The sequence below is a fragment of the Sparus aurata genome, chromosome 17 (assembly GCF_900880675.1).
Source record: "Sparus aurata chromosome 17, fSpaAur1.1, whole genome shotgun sequence".
NCBI classification, from domain to species: Eukaryota; Metazoa; Chordata; class Actinopteri; order Spariformes; family Sparidae; genus Sparus; species Sparus aurata.
The window spans coordinates 2,548,120-2,575,859 of record NC_044203.1 but is presented as its reverse complement, the minus strand read 5'-3'; the positions used below and the strand labels follow the sequence as shown (position 1 = coordinate 2,575,859).

Here is a 27,740-nt window from a genome sequence, read left to right as displayed (position 1 = left end):
GTTTGTGAGGTCTGGATCATCATCGTTCACTTTGAGGATGGAGGAACTGAAGAGGTGGAGGACTGGCTTGAGAAATGGCCCTCTGCTGCTCCAGGAGTCTTTCAATCATTGCCTGCCTTGACCCCGACCCTTTTGGGGCATTCTGTCTTCGGCCCATGTTCTGGAAGCTTCAGCTCCTTTTGAGCCCGTGCTAGCTCCTATTTATGCCTCCAGCTGTAGGAGAAACTGCTAACGAGTTTTTCGCAGATCCTCACTGCACAGTCAATCCGAGGATCTTTCATTGCATTCTCTGTAAAAGAACATGAGACTCATATGTAAAATTAAAACAGAACAAAACCTTGCATACACTTCCTTTTACATTTTTTTATATTAATGTGTTGTTTTAAGATTGAATTGAATTGAATTGAATTGAACTGAATTGAACTTTATTGATGCCCGAGGAGGGAAATTAGTTTGTCCCAGCATCACATGAAATAAAAGGCTATAACAGTACATAAATAAAAATCTCATTGACACACACACACACACACACACACACTCAGTAAAATTTTGGTCAGTTAAGATGCACAGATGTTTTATTTCAATCCCTTGTTTATTTTTTCACTAATTTGTCAGTTATTTTATCTGATCATTTGTGAAGCATTTTAAATGTAAATAAAATTGCCTACACATTTGATGATCAGTCTCCATCATATTAGCACAGAATACATACAATTCAATTATGTGTACTTTTTTAAATTGTCGTTTTTTATTCGTCCTACTCACCGATTGCTAGTTGGAGCCTAAGGCCAAAGCACTGGAGCCTCATCCATTTATTTAGAGAAGCTGCCTTGACGACGTTAGATCCATTGTCTGTGGTGATGCAGACTTGTCTCTCCTCTTGCAGACCCAAAGAGGCTAGTGCTTCCCGCAGTCCCTGGGCTATAGCTTCTTCTGTGTGATCTTGTGGGAAAAATGACATCTGCAAGCACCAACTCTTCATTGTAAAATCATCGTCAATATAGTGAATTGTCAGGGACAGGTACGGCTCCATTGTTCTGCTGGACCATAGCTCAGTCGTAGTTGCGAAATACTCGACTGCTGTGATTTCCCTCTCTATTTCCCCCTGACATTTTTCATACAGTGCAGGTAATGCCACTTTGGAAAACTAATGGAACAAAGAGATCACATATTTCTTGTCTAGTATTTTGACCATGCTTTTGAAGCCTTCATTGCTCACAGTATTTATTGGACACATGTCTTTGGCCAAATAAAACCTTATTGCATCCATTGTTTCAGCGTGTCTTTGAGAGGTGGATGGATACGTTGTCGCCCGGTGCAGGGTTGCTGTTATGGTTGTCTGGGTTGGCGGTGGACACGGACTGGGATTTTGTGGACCAGCGTTAGCTTTGGCCGTCATGCATTCATCATATTTGGGTTCGTGGTGTTTTTTCAGGTGGTTGAGAAAGTAAGTTGTGTTGCCCTGTGGCGCAGACACAACTCTGTGGCACTCTTTGTGTAACTGTCTCAGAGACAGTTTGATTTATGTGTTCGTTGCGTATGTTTCTGTTATATGTACAAGATCATTTAAGCCGTGTTTAATAGATATACTTGAACACAAGTATCACAATATATATATTGCAGAGCATTTTGGGAAATGTGAGGTCATGTGGTGAGGTCACTTCAGTGGCATTTTGGGTAGAAAAGTGCGGCTGTCGATGATAAAGAAGCCACTACAGAGATGAGTTGTTCTACATGTGGTCCAAGAGGCGCACACGGTAATTTCCCTTATGTTGAATGGACACTGGCTCATGAACTGTATGATTTGTATGTGATTTGTGAAACCTTTATGTTTTTATTGTGTTGTAGTTTTCATGGTGTTTGGGTGTCTGCTGAGACAGAGAGAGACGGAGAGAACAAACCCTGAAAGACATCTGTATGAATCGTGGCCATTATTTAACTGGACCAGTGTAGTTATACTTTGCATACAACTTCGTTTTGGTCAACATCACTTGCCCTGTATCCAAAAAACCTCCAGACAATAGAAGTCGATCCCTTACGAAGCACTAGCTCCTCACCTCCAGATGCTGCCGTACTGTCACTGTCTGCTTCCGACATTGCGTCGCACTCTCACTCTGTTGAATATAATTAGCGGCTGCCACTGCTGCAGGGTGCGCTCGCTTGCTGTTTAGGCAGCTTAAAGCGAAACTCTCGCCAAAAAGCAACCAAGGCTTTATTTGGGATTGAATATGAGTCAAACCTTCGTGTGAAAGCATAATTAGGGCGAAAGAGGAACTTTTAAGATTTACCATAGTTTCGGTTTTGGGCACGTTAATTTTGAACGGGAGTGCATGGGGCAAGACATGCTAGCATCAAAATCGCTATTTTTAGAACACTAAAAAAGCTCGACACAACATGAAACTTGGCATGACAGCGACGCGCAGGAGCGCAGCAGCTAACGTGAGTAGTTCAAAAACCTTCTTTTTCATAAACTCTGTGTACACAAACAATGTTCTCAATGCTCGTGTTCATGAGTAGAGACCCTGGTGATGCTACGAGCAAAGTTTCATGTTGTGTCGAGACTTCTTAGTGTTCTAAAAATAGCGATTTTGATGCTAGCATGTCTTGCCCCATGCACTCCCGTTAAAAATTGACATGCCCAAAACCGAAACTACGGTAAATCTTAAAAGTGCCTCTTTCGTCGTAATTATGCTTTCACACTAAGGTTTGACTCATATTCAATCCCAAATAAAGCCTCGGTTGCTTTTTGGCGAGAGTTTCGCTTTAATGAAGCCATAACCTTTCGTTCAACCCCTGGTGGTTGGCTGACTATTGGGTCGAGAAAGTGTTTGATTTGATATGCAACAGAGCCCGCTTTTTAAATGTTAATACTGCGACGATCATCTTATCATGGCAGCCAAAATCGATTAAAATTCGATTCATTGTGCAGCCCCAGCTCACGGCCCCGGGAAAAAAATCTCGAGCCTGCGCAGAAAGCAAAATCCAAATCGAATCTGATAGAACGTATACATGCACAAGTAATGCGACTATCAATTGAATAATCTAGGTGTTTTAATCCGACTATGAGAAATCCGATCTGGTCCGATTTTTGTCAGACTAAGGTGTATACATGCATCTTAAAAATCCGATCATAGTCAGACTAACCCAATAATTTGGTTTTCTCTAGGGGTGCACCGATCCGATATTAAGATCGGACATCGGCCCCGATATTGACAAAACGTTTTTTGTTTTTTTTCTCCGTCGCAGCACATCCTACGTCATTCGTCAGCGTTAGTGTGTCGCATGCTGGAAGAGCACAAGTTGTTGTTTGACCAACTCTTTATTAGTTTATTCTCAGGTTCAGTGGCTATGTTTTATGTTGGATTCCTGTTTACAGGACGTTACACTTACTCACGTCACATTTCTCCGCTGATTAGCTAGTAGCCCCGCCATCAGTTGTTAGCCTCACCGATCAGCTGTTAGCCTAGCAACGCTAACTTTCAAACCGACGTACTCAATACTGTGTGGGCTGTCCATCGTTGCTCCGTTGGTCCTCCCTCCACCACAACCTCAGGGTTATTCACCGCCGGGCTCCTTTGTTGCTCTCCTCTGCTGCTGCGGTCTCCCCGGCTCGCAGCGATGTTAGATGGTCGCTACTTCGCCGTTGCTGGCGGGGTCTTCAGGTGTTCAGCGCAGGAGCACCTGGACCTCTGCTGTCACTTCACCCCGGGCTTCATCGCTTGGATTGGATCTCTTGGTCTCCTGCGTCGCCCCCGCTGTGTGCACGGAGCCTCCAGACCAGGGGTGTCAAACTCATCCTGGTCTGGGGGCCGCATACAACTTAATCGGATCTCAAGGGGGCCAGACCAGTACACTCATTCCAAAATTACATAGAACTAACAATAAGTCCACTTTTTTCTTTGTATTAGTGCAAAGAAGAAGAAGTAAATTATAAAAATCTTTATATGCAATGAATTGTCCTTTTACTAAATATATTATGAACAACCTAAGAGTTTTTAAGAAAAGTATGTGCAATTTCAACAACACTTTCACCCAGTTTAACATTTATTTAAGTGCATTATGCATAAAAACTGATCACAGTGATTGTACAATGTTGCAAAACATTTATTGACAGTTTTGTGGAAGTTTAAATACTGTCCTGCATGTTAAAATACATCAAACACGTCAAAATTTATAAATGATTTAAAATCCATTTTCCACATCTGGGAAGCAATTCTGAACACATGGACCGACTCCACACACTTGAAATCTTAAGTGGCAGCTGTTTTAAACAGACATTTGATGAAGTAAATTTGTCCCCTTCCTTGTTAATGCATAACATGTATGCATGTAAAAAAACATACAACATACATAACATATATGGCATGCATAAGAAATAATTTTTTACTCAACAAAGCTCTTCTGTTGTAAATCTGTTACTGACTAGCACTGACTTTCACAGCAATTACAACAGCAAATATTCACAGCTGTTTATTTTTATAGTGCAATGTTGACAGGAGCATTCCATAAGATTTAGTCTTGCTCGGTATTTGCCCCTGAAACTTGGCATCTTTTAGCCTGCACAAGTGCATTAATATCAGGCATCATGTCCTGAGTAGCAGCCACTTTCAGAATCTCATTTAAGTGCTTATGTGTGAGCTTTGAGCGCAGCTTCGTTTTATTAATGTTCATTACTGAGAAAACCTGCTCACAAAGGTAGGTAGTCCCAAACATGGACAACATTTTTGCAGCCAGTGCTGTCAATTTAGGATAGCCTGGTTGGAGATACTTGTAAAATGTGTCCAAGCCCACAGAAGCAAATTTGTCCTTCAATTCTACATCACACTACAAATCAATGATTTCAAGTTGCATGTCAACGGGCACATCAGAAGCTCTGACTGTGAATGGTGAGCGAAAAACTGCGAATTCTGTCTCGAGTTCGCTAAAGACCTGAAATCGTTTCTCAAACTCCCTCAGCAACCCTGAAATCTTGTCTTTGTACTGTTTCACGTCAGGATTAACGCTTGCTGCGCACACATCTCTGAGACAGGGAAAATGAGCAGGGTCACCGCTTGCCATCTGCGTCTCCCATAACGCGAGCTTTAACTTGAATGCACGTATGCTGTCATAATACTGTGTTACAATTTTTTTGCGTCCTTGCAACATTTTGTTCAGATTATTCAAGTGCTCTGTAATATCAACCATAAATGCAAGGTCCTGCAGCCAAAGTGGGCACTGTAATTCCTTAACAGGTTTTCCTTTTTTCTCCATGAATTGTCCGATTTCCACACGGAGATCAAAGAAGCGCTTCAGCACAGCACCTCTGCTTAACCATCTTACTTCAGTGTGGTATGGCAGACCATGGGTAATGTTACAGTCACTGAGAAGGCTGTCAAACTGACAATGATTGAGACCTCTGGCTCAGATGAAATTAACAGTTCGGACAACCACCTCCATGACGTGATCCATTTTTAACGCCTTGCAACATAATGCCTCCTGATGCAAAATGCAATGAAATGTCCAAAAATCATCCCCTCCATTTGCGGCTTGTACTTTCTCTCTGAACTTTGTCACAACACCTGCCTTTTTCCCGATCATTGACGGCGCACCATCAGTAGCCAGGCTTACGGCGCGGGACCAGTCCGCCCCTGACTCTGTCCAGCGCTCCAACGACGGGGCGGAAAATGTCCTCAGCTGTTGTGGTGTCGGTCATAGGCACCAACTCGAGAAACTCCTCTGTGACAGTCAAAGTTTCGTCAACTCCACGAATGAATATGGCCAGTTGAGCGACGTCCGTAATATCAGTACTCTCATCAATTGCAACAGAAAATGCCAGAAATGACTCCGTTTTGCGTTTTAGTTGGCTGTCCAAATCTGCCGATAGTTCCGAAATCCTGTCTGCAACGGTATTTCTCGTCAAGCTAATATTGGCAAAAGCTTGTCGCTTCTCAGGACACACAATTTTGGCAGCCTTCAGCATACAGTTTTTGACGAAATCCCCCTCACAGTATGGCTTTGAGGCTAATGCTATTTGGCTTGCAATTACGTAGCTGGCTTTCATTGCAGCATCACTGACCTCTCGGCTCCGGGTGAAAACAGATTGCTGTTTCCTCAGACCCGCCAACAATTCATTTACCTTCTGTTTTCTCAGTTCTCCGTGCAAGCTGTTGTATTTTTCACCATGCTGAGTTTCATAGTGGCGCCGAATATTGTATTCCTTAAGCACCGAAACTTGCTGCATGCACACCAGGCACACAGGTTTCCCATTCACCTCCGTGAACATATAGGAAGGGGTCCATTTTTCTTGAAAAATCCGACACTCTGTGTCCACTTTTCTCTTTTTTGACAAAGACATTTCACTGAAGAGGGTGCCAGGGCAGCGCCGTGCCAGGGTCAACAGAAAAAGCGGGTAAAGCAATAGAACTGACTAAAACACAGCGCCACTAGCGGACAATATAGGAACTGCAGATTTTAAAGAAAATTAAGTTTATTCTTATTTTTTTCAATAATGCAGATTTATCCCGCGGGCTGGACTGAATCCCCTGGCGGGCCGGTTCCGGCCCACGGGCCGTACGTTTGACACCCCTGCGCCAGACGCTAGTTTATAGCGGACGGTGCAACTGACTTCGGTGCCAATGTTCCCTCCGTGCTGACTGACAGGCGCTCCGTTTATTCTTCGTTTTGTTTGTTCCACTTTGTTAAGTGTGTCCTTGGGTACCCTGACAGGCGCTATATAAATTAAATGTATTATTATTATTATTGTTATTAATAATGTTACACATGTTCGACAACTGATTATTTTGTCTTAGTTAGGAAAGTCTGGTGCCTTTAGTCCCTTTCACATGGTGGAATGTATACAGTTTATTATTAATTCAACAACGGTATAGGATCGGTATCGGGTATCGACAGATACACAAAGTCCAGGCATCGGTATCGGGACTGAAAAAGTCAGATCGGTGCATCCCTAGTTTTCTCAAGTGTCATGTAAACGCACTCACTGAGTCCTCGCCAGCTTGTATTGTGTTGCTCTTGTTAATATCCATAGGACAACTGATGGAAGCAGTTGGCTGAAGAATTAAACAGTCCTTGCGATAGTGATTCAAACCCTGAAGACTTCCAAATCACTGTATACCTGGGAACTGACTGCATAAAGCGGATGTCATTGTTTGATTTGTCTAACTCGTAAAAAGTCATAAACGTGTTCAATTCAGCCATTATTCAAGAGGATTTGAGAGGTTTTTTTTTATTATCTTAAAAGCTCTTCACTGTAAGCCTGAAGAAGAGGGGCATTGTCGGATTGTACATTATAGTTCATATTGATAAGAACATTGAACTATGTCATGTGCCAAGAAAGTAACAAACTCATTCATGGAGTCATTGTCTACCTGTTAGCACCTATGTAGCCTCCTGCCTAGTTTGTGTAATGTGTCGCTGACAATTAGTTAAAGTGCTGCTGGAGGTTTCGTGGTCACTGACAATGTTCTGTCTTGAACTTCATGCAAAAATATATTCTCTGGCTGTGTCCAAATTCAGGGGCACCATCCTTCGGAGTGCGTATTTGAAGTGCAATTACGTCACTACTCTGCACGAAGCCTGTCCAAATTCAAAGTGTGCTCCAAATGCTCCCCACAAATGCCTCCTTTTTTTGCCTGTTCCTGGAGGACACACCGCTACTATCCTATAAATTGTCCAAGATTCATTGCGCGCCCAAGGAGAAGAAATAAATAATGGCGACCTCAAGTGGCGCAGATCTCTCATTCAAATGTAAGTATTGGGTCTATACTCAGTTTTTACTCATTTGAGCGTCAAACGCCAGATATGTTAAACTTCAAGGGACCTTAAAACCTCAAAATATCAGTTAGAATACGTTGGTAATGCTCAACTTAATGCCTTTTACTTTCAACCATTAGACTTTCAGAGGTTGACTCATATGTTATATCGTATTGTGACTGTGGAGATGTTATAGACTCGTTTTACTTCATGTACATAAATGGACCAAGATGAAAAGATTTAGATCAGGCTGTGATCAGTGTAAAGTCTAGTTGGAATAAAGAGCTAAGTTTATGATTATCCTCATGATGATTATATATATATATATATATTTTTTTTTTGCTGTATTAGAACTTTTTTGTCTGTTGACGTAACACAATCATCTTTTACATTTCGTTGTGTTTTAGGGAGCAGTCCGAGGTCAGAACAACATTAGTTCACAGGGCGAAACATTCCACCGGCTGGATGGGAGTAAGGCAATAATATATAATAATAAATAGCCGATTTGTCAGTCCTGATATCACTTTTTGTAATCCCTGCATCCCTGTGTTAATGCGATCTTGTGCTGACCTCTTGCTTCGAGGAGGAGGGAGGATGAAGGAGGACACGAGGCTGCAGAGAGGATGGAGAGGCTCTTCTCTGCTCCAGAGGACAATCCTTACATTATAGCTGTTGTTATTTAGTTAATGTATGAGTTCTTTTTAAATTGTTTGTTCATAATTGTTCATTTTATATAATTCATGAAATAAAATATTGTTCTATTGTTACATGTTGTCTATTCCATCCAGTATTTACAACTTAAGTACAATTTATCAGGTGCTACTTTTCAGGAACAACAAGTGATTTAATGTTTTCTTTTATTATTAAGATCTTAACATTTACAACTAGCATAAATAACCATTTACAGATTTTTATTAACTATTAACAAAAACAATTATTATTAAAAACAATATTAAAACAGTTAGAGATGATGGACAGTAACAGGCTGAGCAGGAGTCCCTGCAGTGCTGCTGGGCTGGATGGTGTCAGTGGGACATCATCTGGGTCGGTACTCAGGGTGTTTGGGGGTCCAGTCTCCTCTGTCCACCACATCCTCCATCAACTGGGTCTGCAGTTTGGACTCCATCCACGGCTGCCATGTCATTAAGAATGTTTTAAGAAAGAGGCAAGCATTATAATTTCATACTCTAATAATTATAATAATAATAATAATAATAATTATAATAATAATAATAATAATGATAAATTACAACAAACAAAACTATCTACCAAACATTTTAAATACAATGCCTTTAAAATCATAATAAAACCATATGTGGCGATCAGCAGTTTACATGTCAGCATTAACGTAATGTATCGGTATGTTAATGACCCCAAACTGTTAGCTAGCTAATAATGATAATAATGATAACATTACTGTGGGTTCAATAACAGGTTTACCTCTCCACGGTCCTCTCAGCCGGAGATAAACCAGAGCTGCTTCTCCTCTTCCTCCACAAGCAGAAGTATTAAAAAGGAAATCAGGAATTCCTGAAGCTCAAACAGATCTGACAGTCAACACTGCATGAAAAGTGGGATTTTCGGCCCCGTAAACGCCCGAAAATCTCCCTAATTTTCGGGAGTTAACGACAATTTACAGGCTGTGAACGTGGCGTTTGTCTGTGCCGAAAATTGTCGGAAACGAACCATGACGTCAGTGGAGCTCCCGGAGGTGCGAACGCCTCTAATTTGCATGTGTATATATATATATATATATATATATATATATATATATATATATATATATATATATATATATATATATATATATGATTTATTCATTCATTTATATTTATGATATCATCAATGACATGAATGAATGTACTGAGGAAAGGAACATTTGCCAGGAAGGAGTTGTTTATTCAAAGAGTTTTATTAGCACAAACACACAGCATGTACAGAGCATAATCTGCCCACACAACAAACGGGAAGCTCACAAGAGGCCCAAATCCTACAGCACCGTGAAGTGTCTGTTTTTGCAGACGTCTGTGGTGCGCTGCCCTGTACTTCGGAATCGCCCCTCATGTGACAGCAGTGTGGCGCAGAGCTCGGTGAGCTCCCGGCTGCCAAAGGACGGAGGTCGCACGATTCATCCAGACACCCGCCATCTTGTGCCGTCTTCCTCCTCAGACATCCGGTCCATGGCGGCACACTTCGAAAGGTCCACCTCATCCTCAGCTAGCACTCTGGCTCGCTTCCAGCAGCTGTAAAAACAATCAATAAAGACGATCAGTACTGCGCGATGCACTGCGTATGGATACAACACATTTATTATTTAATAGAATAATAGTCACATTGACCAAAGACGGATCTAATCTAATAAATCTTACCCTCTTTGTCCTCGATCGACTCTGAGCTGAACTCCTCACAGCCTCCGCCTGCGATGCAATATCTGGTTGTTGGTTGTCCTGCGTACTGTCTCGTAATGTCTTACAGGCAGCTGGAAAACAATTAAAAAGAGTGGTATGAATAAAGAAACGTAAGTCACAGTAAAATTAAACGAGGGAGAAAACAGTAACAGTTACTTACACACAATGGCGTCATTATCGGCATCGTGTAAATCTGGACGTGGCTCCGAGCTAACAGGAGGTCGCGGCCTTGTTATGAGGCGAGGTTAGTCTGTGAAAACAAAATGCCCGCAGCGATGAACCTCCGTGTCCCTCTGCGGCAGCAAAGCTCCGTCCGTCGGCAACATTCTTCGTGGCGACCCGGCAAAGCTTCTCCCGTCCGCGCAGACGTCCTCTCGACAATGGCCGGGCCGCTAGCCTAGCTCCTACTAGCTAGCTTAGCTCCTGCTAGCTAGCTTTTCCGAACTTGCTTCGTGTCCAATAAAACACAAACACTTCGACTGCGATGGAGAGTCCAACTCACACACTCACAGCACGTCGTCCGACAACAGTTCACAGTCTGTTAGTGATAAAACACGACACTGACGACACACACAGTCCTCTGTCAGCTGCTCGACGCCATTAACTCTCCGCTCCTTCTTCTTCGTCACTCACGCTCCGGTCGACCCGGAAGTGTAAAAACTCTTACCGGTCATGAACTCTCAACTGCTTTTAAAACATTCAGAACCCATGAAATTATAGAAATGCTTTTTTTTATATATATATATATATATATATATATATTTTAATATCTTGGTTATCTCAAAATATTTCATGCAAATTTTAACTTCTTAACAACTGATGTTTTATCTTTAACTTGTTCCCAGGAGAAAGAGAGAGAGAGAAAAGAATAAATAACCTTTTTTACATAACATTGGCCATTGCTAATGACATACACAGTAATTAATCTAGCATACTTTCATTAAATAAATCCATTCAAGCTAAAATATAAGGGTCTATAATTAGGCAATACTGAGCCTCATCTATTTATACCAGAGATTTTCTTAAAATGAAGTTAACACCTCTTAGAAAAAGGTCACCTGGGGTAGAACTCCCCCTGCTACCCTGATTTGCATTTGTATAGCTCACAGCATTTTCATTTACATGTTAAAGCCTCCCCTAGAATCAGGGGGAGGGGGGTCATGGGGGGACAACTGCCAAGCAAGGCCCACGTCAATTTCCGACAATTCACGGCAGTTTTCAGTGTTGCCTGCAAATTGCCGCAAACCTGAAATTCCACGTCAATCTACAGTGCCGCATACTGACGAAAATCCCACTTTTCATGCAGTGCAAACTTTACTCTTCTTGTCACTTTCGCGGACCTGGGCAGCATAAATAGTGACGTACGGGTAGGGGCAGGAACATCTGGTGACGCAACCAGGAAATGCTGTGAAGGGTAGACTGTCCCATTCACAACAAGCTGACGCTGCCTGCAGGTCTCTCTCAAGGACCCTGCCTTTGCTGGCGGCGAAGGATGGGTCCTTGAAGGATGCTGCCCCTGAATTTGGACACAGCCACTGTCTTTGAAGGTTCATTTTACCAACCTGTTGGAGACTCATCGCCATCTGCTGGCCGAGCTGAGCCTTAATCCTGTCTATAATTTCTGTCAACGCGTCACCATTTACAGCACTGATGAGCAGCCAGTACACACCAACCCTTAACATTTGTCTCATCCAAAGCAGCTCTTGCCATTATCTCAACATGTCTGACAGTGATGCCTTCAGTGTACAATCTGCTTGACTGATTTCCACAATGAAGGCTGTGTGGCACACTTGTGTTAGTATCGTTTCCCCCACAGCCAAGTTTTTCCTTTGCTTAAGTCTTAAGAGCCTCATGGCTACATGAAGTGAAGAGTCAAGCCAAGGTCAATCCAGCTTTAGAATTCACACTTTTACAGCAGTATATGCTTTGAGACTTTGGCACTTTTTGCAGGTTCACTACAGTAAAATGGAAGCAATAATTTGAGGGCCTAGAGCAGTGTGCTTAGTGATGAATAGGGATTATGGTGCTTCTTTAAATTCTGCAGCGGCTCCTGTCTGTTTCATATGCTCGTGTTGTATCATCCTGCTGATCAGCAGCACAAAGCTGCAGTTTATCCCTGTTATGACCCCGGCTCGAGGGAAACACATGTACTACTCAAACACAGGTTAAATGCAAGTAATCTACGTTTATTGTAACCAAAAAATAACAACGGAAAACCAAAATGGTGTCTGGCGACCATGCTGCTGGTCCAGGCTGCAGGGAGAGAGTGTGGGTGGGGTCACGCTGGGCTTTTAAACCCAGCAGCAGGTGCCAGGTAACGAGGAGGAGGAGACTCAGGTACTCTGTAAGACACAGCACAACAGGTCTTGGACATAACACCCCCCCCCCTTAAAATGGTTGCTCTAAGGCAACCTTCCAAGCTCTACAAGAGACAAAGATTATGCGTAGCTGTACACAATGTTGACACTTATGACCTTGAGAGGGCATCGGCAAGAACATTGTCCTTTCCCCGGATATGCTTGATTTCTAGGTTAAATCCTTGTAGGAACAAGCTCCATCGCATCAATCGACGGTTCGAGTTTCTCATCCTGCTCAGAAAAACAAGCGGATTATGGTCTGTGTAGACCACCAAGACCTGGCTGGAAGAAACATAAACATTAAAATGGTCAAGAGCAGAAATAAGGGCCAAGGCCTCTTTCTCAATGGTAGAGTAATGCCTCTGATGAATGTCAAACTTCTTGGAAAAGTAGCAAACCGGGTGCTCGACCCCTGAAGAGTCATCTTGAAGAAGGGCAGCCCCAACCCCAGCATCACTTGCATCAACAGCCAGTTTAAATGGCCTGTTAAAGTCAGGGGCAGCAAGGACTGGAGCACTAGCCAGCAGTGCCTTCAGATTCTCAAATGCCCTCTGGCACATCCCTGTCCAAACAAAGTTGACCTTCGGGCTAAGCAGGCTAGTCAAAGGGGCAGCAGCTGCAGCGAAATTTTTGCAAAAACTCCTATAATAGCCTGCCATGCCAAGAAAACGTTTAAGCTCACGACGAGAAGTAGGAATGCCAAAACTCTGAATGGCCTCTATTTTAGCGCCAACAGGACAGACTTCTCCCCGACCAACAACCTTCCCCAAGTATGTTACGGTGGCCTGTCCAAATTCACATTTGGCAAGATTCAAAGTCAAATTTGCAGCAACAAGCCTACCAAATACTTCCGCCACCTGAGCTTTGTGTCGAGACCAGGTGGAGCTATAAATGACTACATCATCAAGGTATGCTTCGCAGTCTGCAACTCCTTTCAACACCAGGTTAACAAGACGCTGGAATGTTGCAGGTGCATTCCGCATTCCAAAAGCCATAACGGTATACTGACAGAAGTCATCAGAAGTCACAAAGGCAGAGATTTCACGAGCCCTCTGAGTAAGAGGGACCTGCCAGTAGCCCTTAAGAAGGTCTAATTTGGTGACGAAAACTGCAGACCCTACTCTGTCGATACAATCATCTAAACGGGGAAGGGGATAACAGTCTGGTTTTGTGACAGCATTAACCTTGCGAAAATCTGTACAGAAACGAAGTGTGTGATCAGACTTGTCAACCAACAAACACGGGGAGCTCCATGGGCTAGCACTAGGTTCTGCAATGTCATGCCGCAACATGTAATCCACTTCTTTACTCATCAGTCGGCGTTTCTCAGGATTTGCTCTGTAAGGGTGCTGCCTAATAGGCGCAGCCTCACCAACATCGATATCGTGCTGGAGAACGTTGGTACATGTAGGCACATCAGAGAATAGTGTAGGATGTTTACCAATCACTTCAATGATGTCAGACCGATTTGATGGCTCTAAATAAGACAGATGGACATCCAAATTGGATATGATCTCTGAATTCAGAAGCCTACCATGAGACACTCCACGATCAACAACCCCATCAGTGTCCCTCTCACCCACAAGGATTGGAGAGCTCAGCACAGCAACAGTCTTCACATCTGTAAGTTCAGCCTGGCTCCTCTCACAATATGGTTTCAAAAGATTAACATGGCAGAGGCGCGTTTTACGTTTTCGTTCTGGTGTCTTTATCAAATAATCACACTCACCAACCTGACGCTCAACCACATATGGGCCACTGAATCGAGCTTGTAAAGAAGACCCCAAAAGTGGCAGCAGCACCAACACCTTCTCACCTGGAGAAAAAGTTCGATGCCTTGCCTTCTTATCGTACCACCCCTTCATCCTTCCCTGGGCTTTCCCCAAGTTCTGCCTTGCCAGCTCACATGCTGTTCTCAGCTTAGACCTGAAATGACAAACAAAATCTAGGAGATTTGTGGCTGGAGATTGATTTACCAGCCATCTCTCTTTTAATAGTTTCAAAGGGCCCCGCACAGTATGCCCAAACACTAGTTCAGCTGGACTAAAGCCGAGGGACTCTTGAGTGACTTCCCTAGCCGCAAAGAGGAGCAAAGGGGTTCCATCATCCCAATCTCTGTCAAACTCTTTACAGTAGGCTCGCAACATAGACTTAAGGGTCTGGTGAAACCGTTCTAAGGCTCCCTGAGACTCTGGGTGGTAAGCAGATGAAGTGCAGTGCTCAATGGACAACTGCTGGAGCACCTGGGAGAACACGCGGGACATGAAGTTAGACCCTTGGTCAGTCTGAATAACTCTTGGCAGACCGAACACTGTAAAGAACTTGATAAGGGCTTTTGAAATGGCTGAAGCGGTGATTTTACGTAGAGGGATAGCTTCAGGAAACCGGGTAGCTGTACACATGATTGTCAATAAGTACTGGTTACCTGATTTGGTACGAGGAAGGGGACCCACACAATCAATCAAAATACGCTCAAAAGGCTCTCCTATAGCAGGAATAGGATGTAAAGGAGCTGGTGGAATTTTCTGATTGGGCTTACCGATAGTTTGGCACACATGACATGTCCTACAATGTTCAACAACATCAGATTTCACACCAGGCCAAAAAAAATGTCTCAGTACTCTGTCCAAAGTTTTCTTAATTCCCATGTGACCAGCAAGACAATGATCATGGGCCAACTGCAAGACATCGTGACGATAGACACTCGGAACCACAACTTGGAACACACTACTCCAATCATCATAACAGGACATCTTAGGAGAAGTCCACTTTCTCATTAACACACCATTGTTCAGAAAATAGCAACCAGACACAGTAGTCACCTCGTCTTCAGAAACAACCTCGTCAAAAAGGGGAGACAGGGTTACATCTTTACCCTGCTCGCACTTGAGCTCATCACAAGAGGGGAACACTTTACCAAATCCCAGCATGTCACCCTTAGCTAAAAATGTATCAAACAGTGCAATATCAGAATCAGCTTCTTGGATTTGTTTCTTTTTCTTTAGCATGGCACGGGTGGCAACACAAACGGGGAATGTCTCTGGATATTGCTTCTCAAGTTCATCTGGGCTTTTGGACACTAAAGGGAAGGGAACCACCTCAGGAGCAGCAAGTACTCTACCACCGGCAAGATCATTTCCTAAGATTAAGGATACCCCTTCAATCGGGATGGAGGAACACAGAGCTACAGCAACCTCTCCAGAAACAAGACCAGTTTCAAGTTTGAGGTTATGCATTGGCAGGGACAGATAACCCCCCCCAAACCCTTGGACAAGGGCATTAGAGCCCAAGGCAGACTGGTCAGTAAACTGTAAAAAGTCATGTAAAATCAAAGACTGAAAAGCTCCAGTGTCTCTCCAAATCTTAATAGGTTTCTTGGTTGTAGAATGACCAAGGGAAACAAAACCATCCATAAGAAAAGACGAAGAGCCAGCCAGCTCACACTTCTGAACTGGTTGGTCCATGTTTTGAGTGCTATAGTTTTTTGCAGATTTTATTAAGGCAACAGGTTTACAAGATTCTTGCTTCTTACTCAAGACAGGGCAGTCAGCAATGAAATGACCACTGTTCTTGCAATAGAAACAAACCTTTTCTACAGGAGTACTCGCAGTAGCCAACTTTCTAGTAGAAACTGTAGAGACAGTGGGAAGAGGCTTTGGAAACCGAGATCTATTAAACAAAGCCCTTCCTTTTTGCTCACCTTGTTCGCTATCAAAATTTACCTTATGTGTCAACTCAAACTCATCTGCCAAAACAGCAGCTTTATCAAGAGTTGTCACTTTTTGCTCATTAAGATAAATACACACAGCTTTAGGCAGACAGTTTTTAAATTCCTCAAGCAGAACCAATTGTTTAAGATCTTCCTTAGTTTCCGCTTTCTGCGACTTACACCAACTATTAAAACTGGTCTCCTTTTCTTTCGCAAAGTCAACATAAGTCTGTTCATCCAGCTTACTGAGGCTTCTAAAGCGCTGGCGGTACGCCTCAGGAACGAGCTCGTAAGTTCTTAATATGGCATCTTTAACCTTTACATAGTCCTTGCTATCCTCAATGCTTAAAGCAGAGTAAGCTTCCTGTGCTCTCCCCACCAAAACGCTTTGTAAAAGCAATGTCCAGGCATGTGTTGGCCACTTTGAAACCGTAGCCACACGTTCGAAATGAAGAAAATATTTTTCAACATTCTTCTCAGCGAATGGAGGTACCAATCTGATGTTTCTCACTACATCAAACTGAGAGGACGAAGCGCTCGATGAGTTTAGAGCAGCATGTTTAAGTTCAACTTCTTTAAGGAAGCGTTCATGTTCTAAATGCATTTGTTTTTCTCTAAGAAGACGCTCTTTTTGGGCATCTTCTAATTGTAGTTCTTGAAAAGCCAGTTCTTTTAACCTTAACTCAATTTCACGCTCTGACATTTGAGATGTTACAAGTTGTTGATATGCTGGTGACGATGACGATGGCTTAAGGACTTTGTTTTCTGTTAGAATAGTCCTAAGTGCATCCCTTATACTATCTTTAAGCCGTTTATCGCTACTGGCAATCTCAATGTCATAGTGACTAGCAAGGCTAAGAAGCTGTTCTTTAGTAAGCTGGCAAAGCAACTCCTCTGATGGTGCACTAATAAAGTCATTGAGTGATGCCATGCCAGATAACTTTCCTAAGTCAAAAGTGAAAAATGAAAAAAAAAAAAAAAAAAAAAAAACCCAAATCAACCTAAACTATAAACCAATTACACAATATTTCAAATTAACCAGTATGCACAATGCACACAAAATAAAATGTCCAATACTACAAGCAGCTAGTCACAAATGGTCTCTACTAAATGGCTCTAGAAACCATGATCACAAAAATAGGCCTAGAAACCCCCCATCAAGCTACTAAGGTAGCACAAAATGTTGCCCATACAAAACCATTAACAAAATGGAACCTGCTGGCAATTAAACTAAGGAAACTTAGGGAGAACTAGCCTATAAAGTCAAGTTACACACCATCACTTGACAAATTGAAAGCTGCACCAAAATACAAAATTAGGATCCTAGGCACGCTACCACCTTTGTCCCCCATAAGGCAATAACTACCTCACCTAACTTTACCAATCAATCACTATTGAGTCGGTGAGCAAACCTCCGAGTGTCAATGATCGAGCAAGCAAGCCCCCCTGGTACCTGCCTAACTTCAAACTAAGCCTACCTGCCTTCTGAGACGTGCCGGGTTCGAGGCTTCTTTAAAGCAAAACCTCAGGAAACCTTAGCCATATGACCAAGGCCCCTGAGATGCTCGCCCCCACCAGAGACATGTCTCCACCCAGAGTTGCCTCAAAAATAAAAAAGGCAAAATAACAAATAGTATACCGAAGGAAGGACAGATTGCTCTGCTCAGCTGGCACACTCCCTAACTAACCAGGGATCACTCACAAGCTTAACCCAGAGACACTCAGATATTATACTCACCACACCCACCAGGAGAAGACCACAGCTGCTCCCAGCCAAATTGCCAAACACCACCAAACCTATAAGATTACACAGTCTAGGGGGAAAAAAAAACGGACACAACACATTTTTTTTATCCCGGACGAGCCCCCAATATGTTATGACCCCGGCTCGAGGGAAACACATGTACTACTCAAACACAGGTTAAATGCAAGTAATCTACGTTTATTGTAACCAAAAAATAACAACGGAAAACCAAAATGGTGTCTGGCGACCATGCTGCTGGTCCAGGCTGCAGGGAGAGAGTGTGGGTGGGGTCACGCTGGGCTTTTAAACCCAGCAGCAGGTGCCAGGTAACGAGGAGGAGGAGACTCAGGTACTCTGTAAGACACAGCACAACAGGTCTTGGACATAACAATCCCTCACAGCGAACAAGCAGCAGACTGATGAGCTGTTTGACAACTACTATGAAGAGGTAATTGTCTCAAGGCCCTTAGGCCAACCTATTGTTTTATGAATTAGCCTTAAATTAATTGCAACACTGATATCCAGTGACAAAATGTTTTCCAATAAGCTGTTTTATTTTTGATAGCTGTATGTGTGTGTGTGTGTGTGTGTGTATGTGTGTGTGTGTGTGTGTGTGTCAGACAATGTCGGGAGCACTGTAGAATATCAATGACAGAATGATGGAGGCAACATGGAGGCTTTCTTTCTTCTGGAGAGAAGCCAGAGGCATCAGCAGGATCCTAAATCCTGATACAGACAGTGGGAGGGAAGGACCGTGCACAGATGTGCTATCCAAGTTGAAGAGGAATGAGGCCAGGGATGGGTGTTGAATGTGACCGAGCATTTGTCACATGAGCACATAAACACACACAGACACAGAAACCTATATAAACAGCTGGAGTGCTAAGAACAGCAGCTGGGTGCTTCATCCTCTCTAGGTCATTCAGTTCGCCGTCATGGCCACCGTTAAGTGGATATGGTGCTTTTGCGGCATTATTCGCTTTTGTCCTTGTCAATCAATTCGCACTTTTCTACTAGAGGTAAGAGCCGGTTTGTTGTGTTTGGGCTTTTTTTTTTTTTTTTTTTATTAACAAGGCAGAGTCAAAATCAGCAGCAGGGAGAAACTCACTGCTAAATATTCTCTGCAAATTTTCAGAGTTTCAGTTAGTCACACACTCTTAACAGAATCTGGTGAAATGTGTTTCACCACTCAGTGAGTTGGTGCCGATGCAGGGTGTACAGCCAATTATACCATGCATCAGCTCTGAGTGTGGACACGCTCAGCTCATTTTAATAGCCAACTGAGGCGGACCCCACCACTCTGATCTTACTATGGACTTTTTACACTCAGGTTTATCTCCTGTAATGACATCCATCTTCTCTGGCATTTTCTGTCTGACCTTGTTGACAAAACAGAAGGTTGATGTTAGCTCAGTGAAGATCTCTTTGAACGTGTGAACATACAGCTGCTGTTTATGGGATCTGATGAATTCCCACTGAAGTAGATTCAAATGAGCAAAACAACTTTATTTTTCACATGCATGTCACTTCAGTATTGTTAATATATATGTTTTACACCAAGACATTAAAGTAATATTAAACTTTGGATAATAAAACACTATATTTATTCTTGGCATGTCGGGAACAATTAAATGTATCGATCTGGACGCTATGTGAGCTATTGCCAGATTGCAGGTGGAACTTCAGTAAATTCTTCCGTGAGGAAATCAAATTGTTCATTTAATTTTATAAATAATAGTATTGGATTGTCTTCTATTTTTAAGTGGTTCTTTATTCCTTTAAGGTGCAATATTTAAGAATTGGCCATCTGTCAAATTGATACTCAAAACAAACGGGGCAGCTTATCATCAAATTAAAGCTAGTTAGCTCAGTTAGTTGTGCAGCTAGCACTTTGGTGTGGGGGCTTGTTAGTTTACCCACTGGTAAGAACTTTGGATTTATGTAGTTCCACGCACATGTAGTCCGCCTCATCCTCACACCTAACCCACTGAATAGGTTGATTGCCATGACACCAAAATGACATATATAACCTCTTCACAACGTGATGAAAACTTCTAAATATAATCAAATAGGCGAAATCAGCAATAGGCGAACTGGACTGAGCTTTTGTAGTCATGTTGTGAATATTCATACTTTGGTTAGGCTAGGACTAGGTTTGAGTTGGAATAATTAATCTACGTTGGTGACATAAAAAGATATGTTACCTATGTGATGTACTTAAAGTGAGTTAAAAAAATTATTACTTTTTTCTACACAGCCAAACTTTCGAACTGGATGTGCAGTGGACTAAATGGACTTTTATTCACTCATTCACACACACACGTACACACAGTTGGCAGAAGCTGCCATGCAAGGCGCCAGCTGCTCATCAGGAGTAATTTGGGGTTCAGTGGGTTAGGGTCAGGGAAAAAAAAATGTGTGTTAGGTCTAAGCTACAGGGGAGGAGCTGTGGTGTTTAAAAGAAACAAAGCAAGATAAAAAGTATAACGATGAGAAGAAGGTACTTTTGTACTGTGTTGCCACTGATGTTCACAGGGTGCTGTGTTGTAACCTGTTCATGCCTATAAGGGGCGCTTAGAGACCAAACAGGATTCCTGAGGAGGGTTAACAAGAAGCTGAGTGTGCTGATGGCGGTGTTCTTCCAAGCAGTCGGTCAATAAAGAAGCGCTCGCTTGCCTGGATTCTTTGTCGTTTTTCACCCGAGGTAGCTTTTCCACACAGTCTGTCGACACAACAACAATATGCTTTGATTGCATAGATATGGTGCCTGATTCCATACTTGGATAAGAGAATGTTGACAGATGTCACTGTTGGTATTAACAATCAGAAAGTCACTGTTTAAAACACATTTATCATAATAATAAAGTACATTGAGAATGACTGCAGACAACCCTACCCTGGCTCTGCCCAAAGATGACAAAATCTATATTTATAGTATGTAAAAAATCAATGACAATTTGTTGTTTTGCAATGCACTTTTTGTATACACCTGATACAATGCACCGACTAGTGTTGTCACAATACCAAAATTATGACTTCGGTACGATACCTACCTAAAATATTGCGATAGCGATACTGAAACGATACCACAGTGGAAAACTAAAACATCATCAAAAGTAATGGAATAACATATTAAATGACAGAATGTGGAACTTAAAAATATATATTCTTGTAAAATATGTTTAAATGTTTCAATACTCTTCTTCTTCTTCAATCTTATTATTATTATTATTATTATTATTATTATTATTATCATTGTCATTATCATTATTTCAGTTTGATAGGTAACTTAACTACCAATGTGGTTACATGCAGGCACGTGCACAAATAAAGCCCAAGGGATGCTTGAGCCCCTGCCCTTTTTGCCTCGTATTAAAAAGTGCCCTATTTGTGTGGTTCTTTAAATGAATAAATACATTCCTGTTGTTTATAAGGATGTGAAAAAACGGAGGTTTAAAAACGCCACGGTTATCTACCGTACGCATTTCGTACGTAATATGGTGTTGTTAGTGTGTTGAGCCTAAAGCCGCTTCTGTCTCCGCTGCAGCTCTGCTCTGTCTCTCACTAGCCCTTTTTAGATAGAAAAGGCGGCACATTTGTGCCGGCCTGTCTTTCTAAAACGGAGGCGTAATATTCCTCCTTTTCCAAAAGCCGCCTCTAAGGTAGGCGTAAACATGTGACATGACACGAAGCTCGAGTTGGGCTGTGAACAGTGACAACAAATATGACTTCAAAATAAAAGATTTACATTGCACCCCATAGGAGTTTAGAACTGGGTTCTTAGCGGGGGGGGGGGGGGGGGCTTTTAATTTGAAAATAGTGACCGGTCTTAGCTAGAGTCCTACAGAGAGAGAGAGCGGCACTACCTCCGTTTAGTGCAATGGTTCAGTTTTTTCACAGCAATGGCGGAGCATGGAGCCCTGCAAAAGTTCCCGCAAGTTAGCTTTCGCTAAATTCCGCTCAATGTAATTCTTATGGAGCACACGGTCGGAGCAACACATGAGTAATTAAGTATGTTGGTGGATTGTCCCAGTCTAGATTAGAAGATTCAGAGAATATTAACTGATAAAAGTTTAAGCTAGCACACTGGATAACGGTAGCTACACATGCAACAGGCTAAATTATACATTCTGTTCTCTAAATACAACTTAATCCAACGTTGTCAATGTATAGCAGTAGCAAGGTTAATGTGTAGGGAGTGTAACTGTAGTTAAACATCAATTTAATATCATTGAGGCTGCGGAATGATGGGTGAAGCTTATGATATGAGGACATTAATTATGAACTGAACTCATAATGTCTCTCACCACCGCATTGCACTGACTCAACATCATCTAGGCCTGTGTTCAAAAAATCGATACGGCCGGATGTCGTCACATATTTTTGCCGATACTTGCATCGATGCACACTTTAAAGAATCGATATTTACATAAATGCCTAGACTGACGTTCCAAGACACGTTTTCCAAGGTGCAGTACACATATTGACCAGATGTGGCAGTAGAGGGCCATCTACACAATGCAGTGCACGTTTTTCGCCAAAACAGACGAACAAGTATGGATGAGAAAGTTTACCCACTGCCGTCTAAGCTAAAAGCAAAGATATGGGTGCATTTTGGATTTTGGAGAGCAGCCGGAGGTCGGGATTCGGACATGAGCTATGCAGTATGCAGGCTTTGTAAATGCAAGGTGAAATACTGCACTAATACAACCAACCTCCATCTCCACATAGCGAGACACCATCCAGAGCAACAGGTGCTAGCAGCAGGTGCTAAGGAGGCTACAATCGGGAATTCTGTGCCGTCTCAACCAAAAATGAGTGACGCTTTCAAGTCTAAATACCCATCTACTTCTGCACGGGCACAGAAGATTACAGAGGCACTTTTATGCTTTATTTGTAAGGACTTGCGCCCGTACAGCGTAGTGGACAACAAAGGATTCAGGCAGCTGCTCAACGAGTGTGAGCCACACTACGTAATTCCCACTTGTCGGTTCATCACAGAAACAGCGTTGCCGAAGTTGTACAAAGATATGAAAGAAAAAGTCAAAGACATACTGGTATGGTGATATGTTGTTACTGGTGGAGGGAGCTGTCGACCTCTGTCCTGGAAATAAGCTTATTTATATCAATCTACAGGGCCTCTGTTGTCAGATTTCTGTCTAAAAAGCTACGAAAAGTCCTGACTGACTCTGTCATACCTGTTAATATGGATTTCACAGATATTCATATTTATATTAACGGCAGCAGTGGCAAAGGAAAATGTACATGTATCACGATACGTATTGTAGCCCACGTATCGGGATACGTATCGTATCGTGAGATTGTAAGAAATACCCAGCCCTAACATCATCGTCAGTATGTTTCTAGCTTTAGAGAGCTATTTTGTGAAATATTGCAGCTCATACAATTATACAATAGCCTACTATATTAGGGCTGTCAGTTTTTATTTGATTTTCGAATATAGGTGCAGAGATGCCACTTCACAACATAATTTTGCATGCTGCAGGCCAGGAGTGCTGAGTACACAATAGTGAGACTGAAAACACATGATGAATGTGATGTTTTTCAAGCAGTCATACTAAACAAATGTCCCTAACAGGTGATATCATCTTGCGTATATTTGGGAACCTACAGTAGGAGCACTGTGTTGTGGAGCGTCAGTGATGCTGCAGGCCAGGAGTACTGAGTGGACCACAGTGAGACTGGAAATATAGTAAGGTGGGTCAGGCATAATAAATCATACTAGATGGGTATCACCTTGCAATATTATTAAAGGAATAATACTATACATAACCATTGCTATCAGTCATATTATTTGATACACCATCGTGCAGTGCAGTACAACAGCTGTGCCATAAATTCTGCTTTTTTAAATCTTATACATATTCAGTTTTTGTTGACATTATCAGAAAGATGTTCATTCTACTTTATGTTATTTTTTTGAGGTCAGAGTGGGTGGTGGTGCTGTGCTGGACTGCATCATCTCAACAATGTTGCTTATATTTTTCCTTCAAGTATTTTAATGGAGAGGGCAAAATATCAGGAACACTGATTAATATAATGCACCCAAGCACAGCAGACACTTGGTAGCCAGGTTCTGGTAGTTGGTGGAACAGTGATGTTTGACGGATACAGGTAGGTGGAGGGGCAGAGATGCTGGCTTTGTCCTGAAAGACTGTCAGCTTTTCTTGGGTTGCTTGATGTTGAACCTAGGACACTGTTCTGTTTCACTTTTTTGGTTTGGCTCTTGGTTCCAACATGGCCAGAGATAAATCTCCTGATGATCTTTTCTTTTACTCCACAGCATGATGGAAGCCTGCCGGAGAGTGACAGAGCTGCTTTGGAAGCTCCATGAGGGAGGAACCAGTCTTTGTCCTTCCCCTTCCTTGGTTTTTGCATTGTTTTTCCTGTTCTGTGTTCTGTTTTTAATTAAAACAATCTTAAACTTCCCAGTGGTGTGGTATTTGAAATTGTGCGGAAGTGTAAATGCATTGTTTGAATATGATTAGCCCACATATTTTTTTGTTGTTTAAATCTTTGAAGGTGGTTAAATTGCTACTTCTGACTTTAGCCACCCATGCTACATTCATTTCTCCAAGCAATTGAAGCATCCCCATGCAGCACAGTATACCATGGTGAAGACTGTATTCAAGGACAACATATCGAAAATGACTCAAAGAGCTTGACATGCTGCTCTGTTTGACTTCTTTATATACTGTTATAAGGAATTCATTGTGGTAAGTGCATTGGAAAAAACAAGACTATGTGATTTATTATGCATCAATGAGTAGAGCAAGTTTGGGACAAGTAAGAATAGTTAACAAATAGTGATAGAATTCCATTTATTTGCAATGAATTCAAATCAAAATGTATTTGCCATGATTTTCCTATTAGAACACAGTTATCATCATCTGATATATTATTATCATCATCATGCTGTTGTGAGTCCAGACTTATTCTGCAGTCAATTGGCAAATCATTGTTAGTCACCTGTTAGTCTGCCTCACTCAAGTCTGAAAGTTTGAAAAAAAGAAGAAAATATTAGGATTTTATTGCTGTCAATGACTGTACAGGTTTAGTAAAGTTAACAGAGTTCAAAGCAATTAACACAAGTGCATATATATTGCTAAGTAAGAATAGTTAACACATAGTGATAGAATTCCATTTATTTGCAATGAATTCAAATCAAAATTTAATTCATTTGCCATGGATTTCCGATTAGAACACAGTTATCATAATGCTGCTGTGAGTCCAGACTTGTCTGTTAGACTTGTTAGTCTGCCTCACTCAGGTCATAAAGTAAATAAAAAAACAACAAATGATATTACGAATTTATTGTTTTACAGGTTTAGTAAACATAACTGAGTTCGAATCAGTTAACAAAAGAATATAAAAGTTGAAAAAGCAAAGCATTTATTGGCCATTATCTACAGATTATCGTGGTTTTCCTAGTGTTCTCTATTGCCCGCTAAGCACTTTTGGGAACATGTGGAGGCTACATGGACCACGCAATCCGCCAGCGTTTTGAACTTCCGTTTTCGCCACTCAACAACAAGCTAACACAAACAAACAGCTACAGAGAGCAAGGAGACGCTAGCATCTCCTGGATCTCAGCGGCTGTCCAGTTGTTCATCCTAATGTCCACGGATGAAATGATGGACTGACTGCTGTGATCAGCTGTTTCTTGGTTTTAAAACTCCCCGGCTGTGGGTCGCACAACAGTGCAGGTCATCGACACCTCCGCCCACCTCACGCAGAGGCCGGCACATTGCCGCCTCGTTTTTAGATAGCAGGCGAGGCGGAAATAAGTGTACCCTCCGAGGCGGAACATCGGCGGACCAAAACAGACCCCCAATTTGCCGGCCTCTGTCTAAAACCGCGGACTGAGCCACCAAAAGGACGGGCAAATTGGCAGCTTGGTGCTCTGTCTAAAAACGATATGTTTGGTGCCACTGTTTGAGGGAGAGACGACTGCTGCATACCTCACAGTTGTTGTGTTATTCTTTGTTGTCTGCTAAGCGCTTGCTTTGCTTCTTAACTTTTACTTACTCGCACACCCGCACACACACTTCCATACATCGTGGGTAATATACATACGTAATCTTATGAGCGATCTGTTGGAGACTTAAAGTTAACAACCCTGCTATAACATAAGATACGTGTGTCTAGCGATATTCCCTCTTATTGACTTCAGAGGCTGACGCCTCTCTGTAGCCGTCATCTTTGTTCAAATTTCAAGCGTCGTGTAGTGATCACCTTTGGTTGACACACTCACTGCCGCCATTTCAGATTCCAGGTATATGATTCAGCAGAATTGGAATGATCACCTCTGAATTTGGGTTCTCGCATGACTTCGCCAATTCATGTTCGGTGTTTCCTGTAGTCTCTTGAACGTGACTTCCCAAGTCATGCCCATCAGTTTTGTAGTCCGGCGAACGTGACTTCCCAAGCTATGGTCGGCCATCTTTGTAGTCTTTATAAAGGACTTCCCATCACACACAGACACACATTTCCACCCATTGATATGTTTGGCTTGCTTATGTTTTTGTGGTGCTAGTTGTAGAAAACAACTGTTGTTTGTTAAAGTAGGTGGTTTGTGGTTTGGAGGATGCAGGGTGGTGCCCCGTGTTCATTAATGGATCATAGTAACCTAAGTTTCATTAAATAACAATAACAATTTAATTAATAATCAATAATCGAAACACAGCTTTGAGTGGCTGATAAGACGAGAAATTAGGTATTTAATACCTTTAATTTACCATTTGTTATGCTGAAACAGGAAATGGACACACGTAGCCACAAAGCCATTATACTTTTCACATTTGGAATTCGGGGGGCCTCCTGATACATATTATTACTACTGACAGTGGGTGGCTGTACTGTAGAGTTGAGCCGGATACTCGGCTGAAACAAGTATCTGGTACGGATAAAGCACTTTTGCCGAGTACGAGTATTATACGAGTAATACAAGTCAATATCTACGGAGCCCTGGAGGTGACATGGATAGGTTTTTTTTTATCTTGTGAGTGCGACTTGCTATCTCGCACGGGCCAGTTACTATCACGCACGTGCGACTTGCTGTATCTCGTGCGTGCGAGATAGTAACTGGCGCGTGCAAGATAATAACTCACACTCGTGACTCGTAAGTAAGATGCAGTGGCACTCTAGCTCAAATGATTGAATGAAGTGAACGTTGTGGTGTTAACTCAACAATGATGGGACACTGGAATCATGAACAAGTGCCGTTTACTTCAACAACTTATACTGTAACATTGTTTTCAGTAGCAGCGTCATATCGTACATAGTCGCCATGTTGTTGCACTCTGACCTCTCTACGTGCAGCGTGTTAACTATGACCTGTCTTATACAACAGCGCCCCCTTGTGGTATAAAGAGCAACATTATATCTCTTTTATATAATAACAGAAGACAACAAATGTGTTTAGTGTACTGTGAAAGCCGAGAGAATGTGGTCTGTGTGAGAATGTCGTGGAAAATTGAAGGTATTTTTTTAGTAAATGTAGGTTTTCTGTCACAACTTTCACATGAATATGATACTATATGCACCTGCATCCACTGTTAATCGTTTGTCCTGATTGCCAGTTGTGACTGCTGCAACGTTATTTCATGAATTAGTTATAACGAAACTACTATTACCTTGACAACTCCTCCATCATGGCTAGCATAATAGCCATTAAAACAGATATTAAAATGGCTATTAAAACACCTGGACACTCATCATGGATCATCAAAATACCTGTTACATGTACCTCT

The 27,740-nt window shown here is 42.1% G+C and overlaps 1 protein-coding gene and 2 long non-coding RNA genes across 3 annotated transcripts in view; 2 read left to right on the top strand and 1 right to left on the bottom strand.

Moving 5' to 3' along the window:
• cdk14 (cyclin dependent kinase 14) overlaps window positions 1–27,740 on the top strand; it is a 485,271-nt gene that overhangs the window by 99,576 nt on the left and 357,955 nt on the right. The window lies entirely within an intron of this gene.
• LOC115567635 (uncharacterized) lies at window positions 9,646–10,202 on the bottom strand. Its single transcript, XR_003981241.1, has 2 exons — window positions 10,119–10,202; window positions 9,646–9,992 (listed from the first exon to the last, which is right to left on the bottom strand). It is a non-coding gene; the product is annotated as an uncharacterized LOC115567635 (long non-coding RNA).
• Window positions 21,797–24,986, top strand: LOC115567632 (uncharacterized). Its single transcript, XR_003981238.1, has 2 exons — window positions 21,797–23,685; window positions 24,272–24,986. It is a non-coding gene; the product is annotated as an uncharacterized LOC115567632 (long non-coding RNA).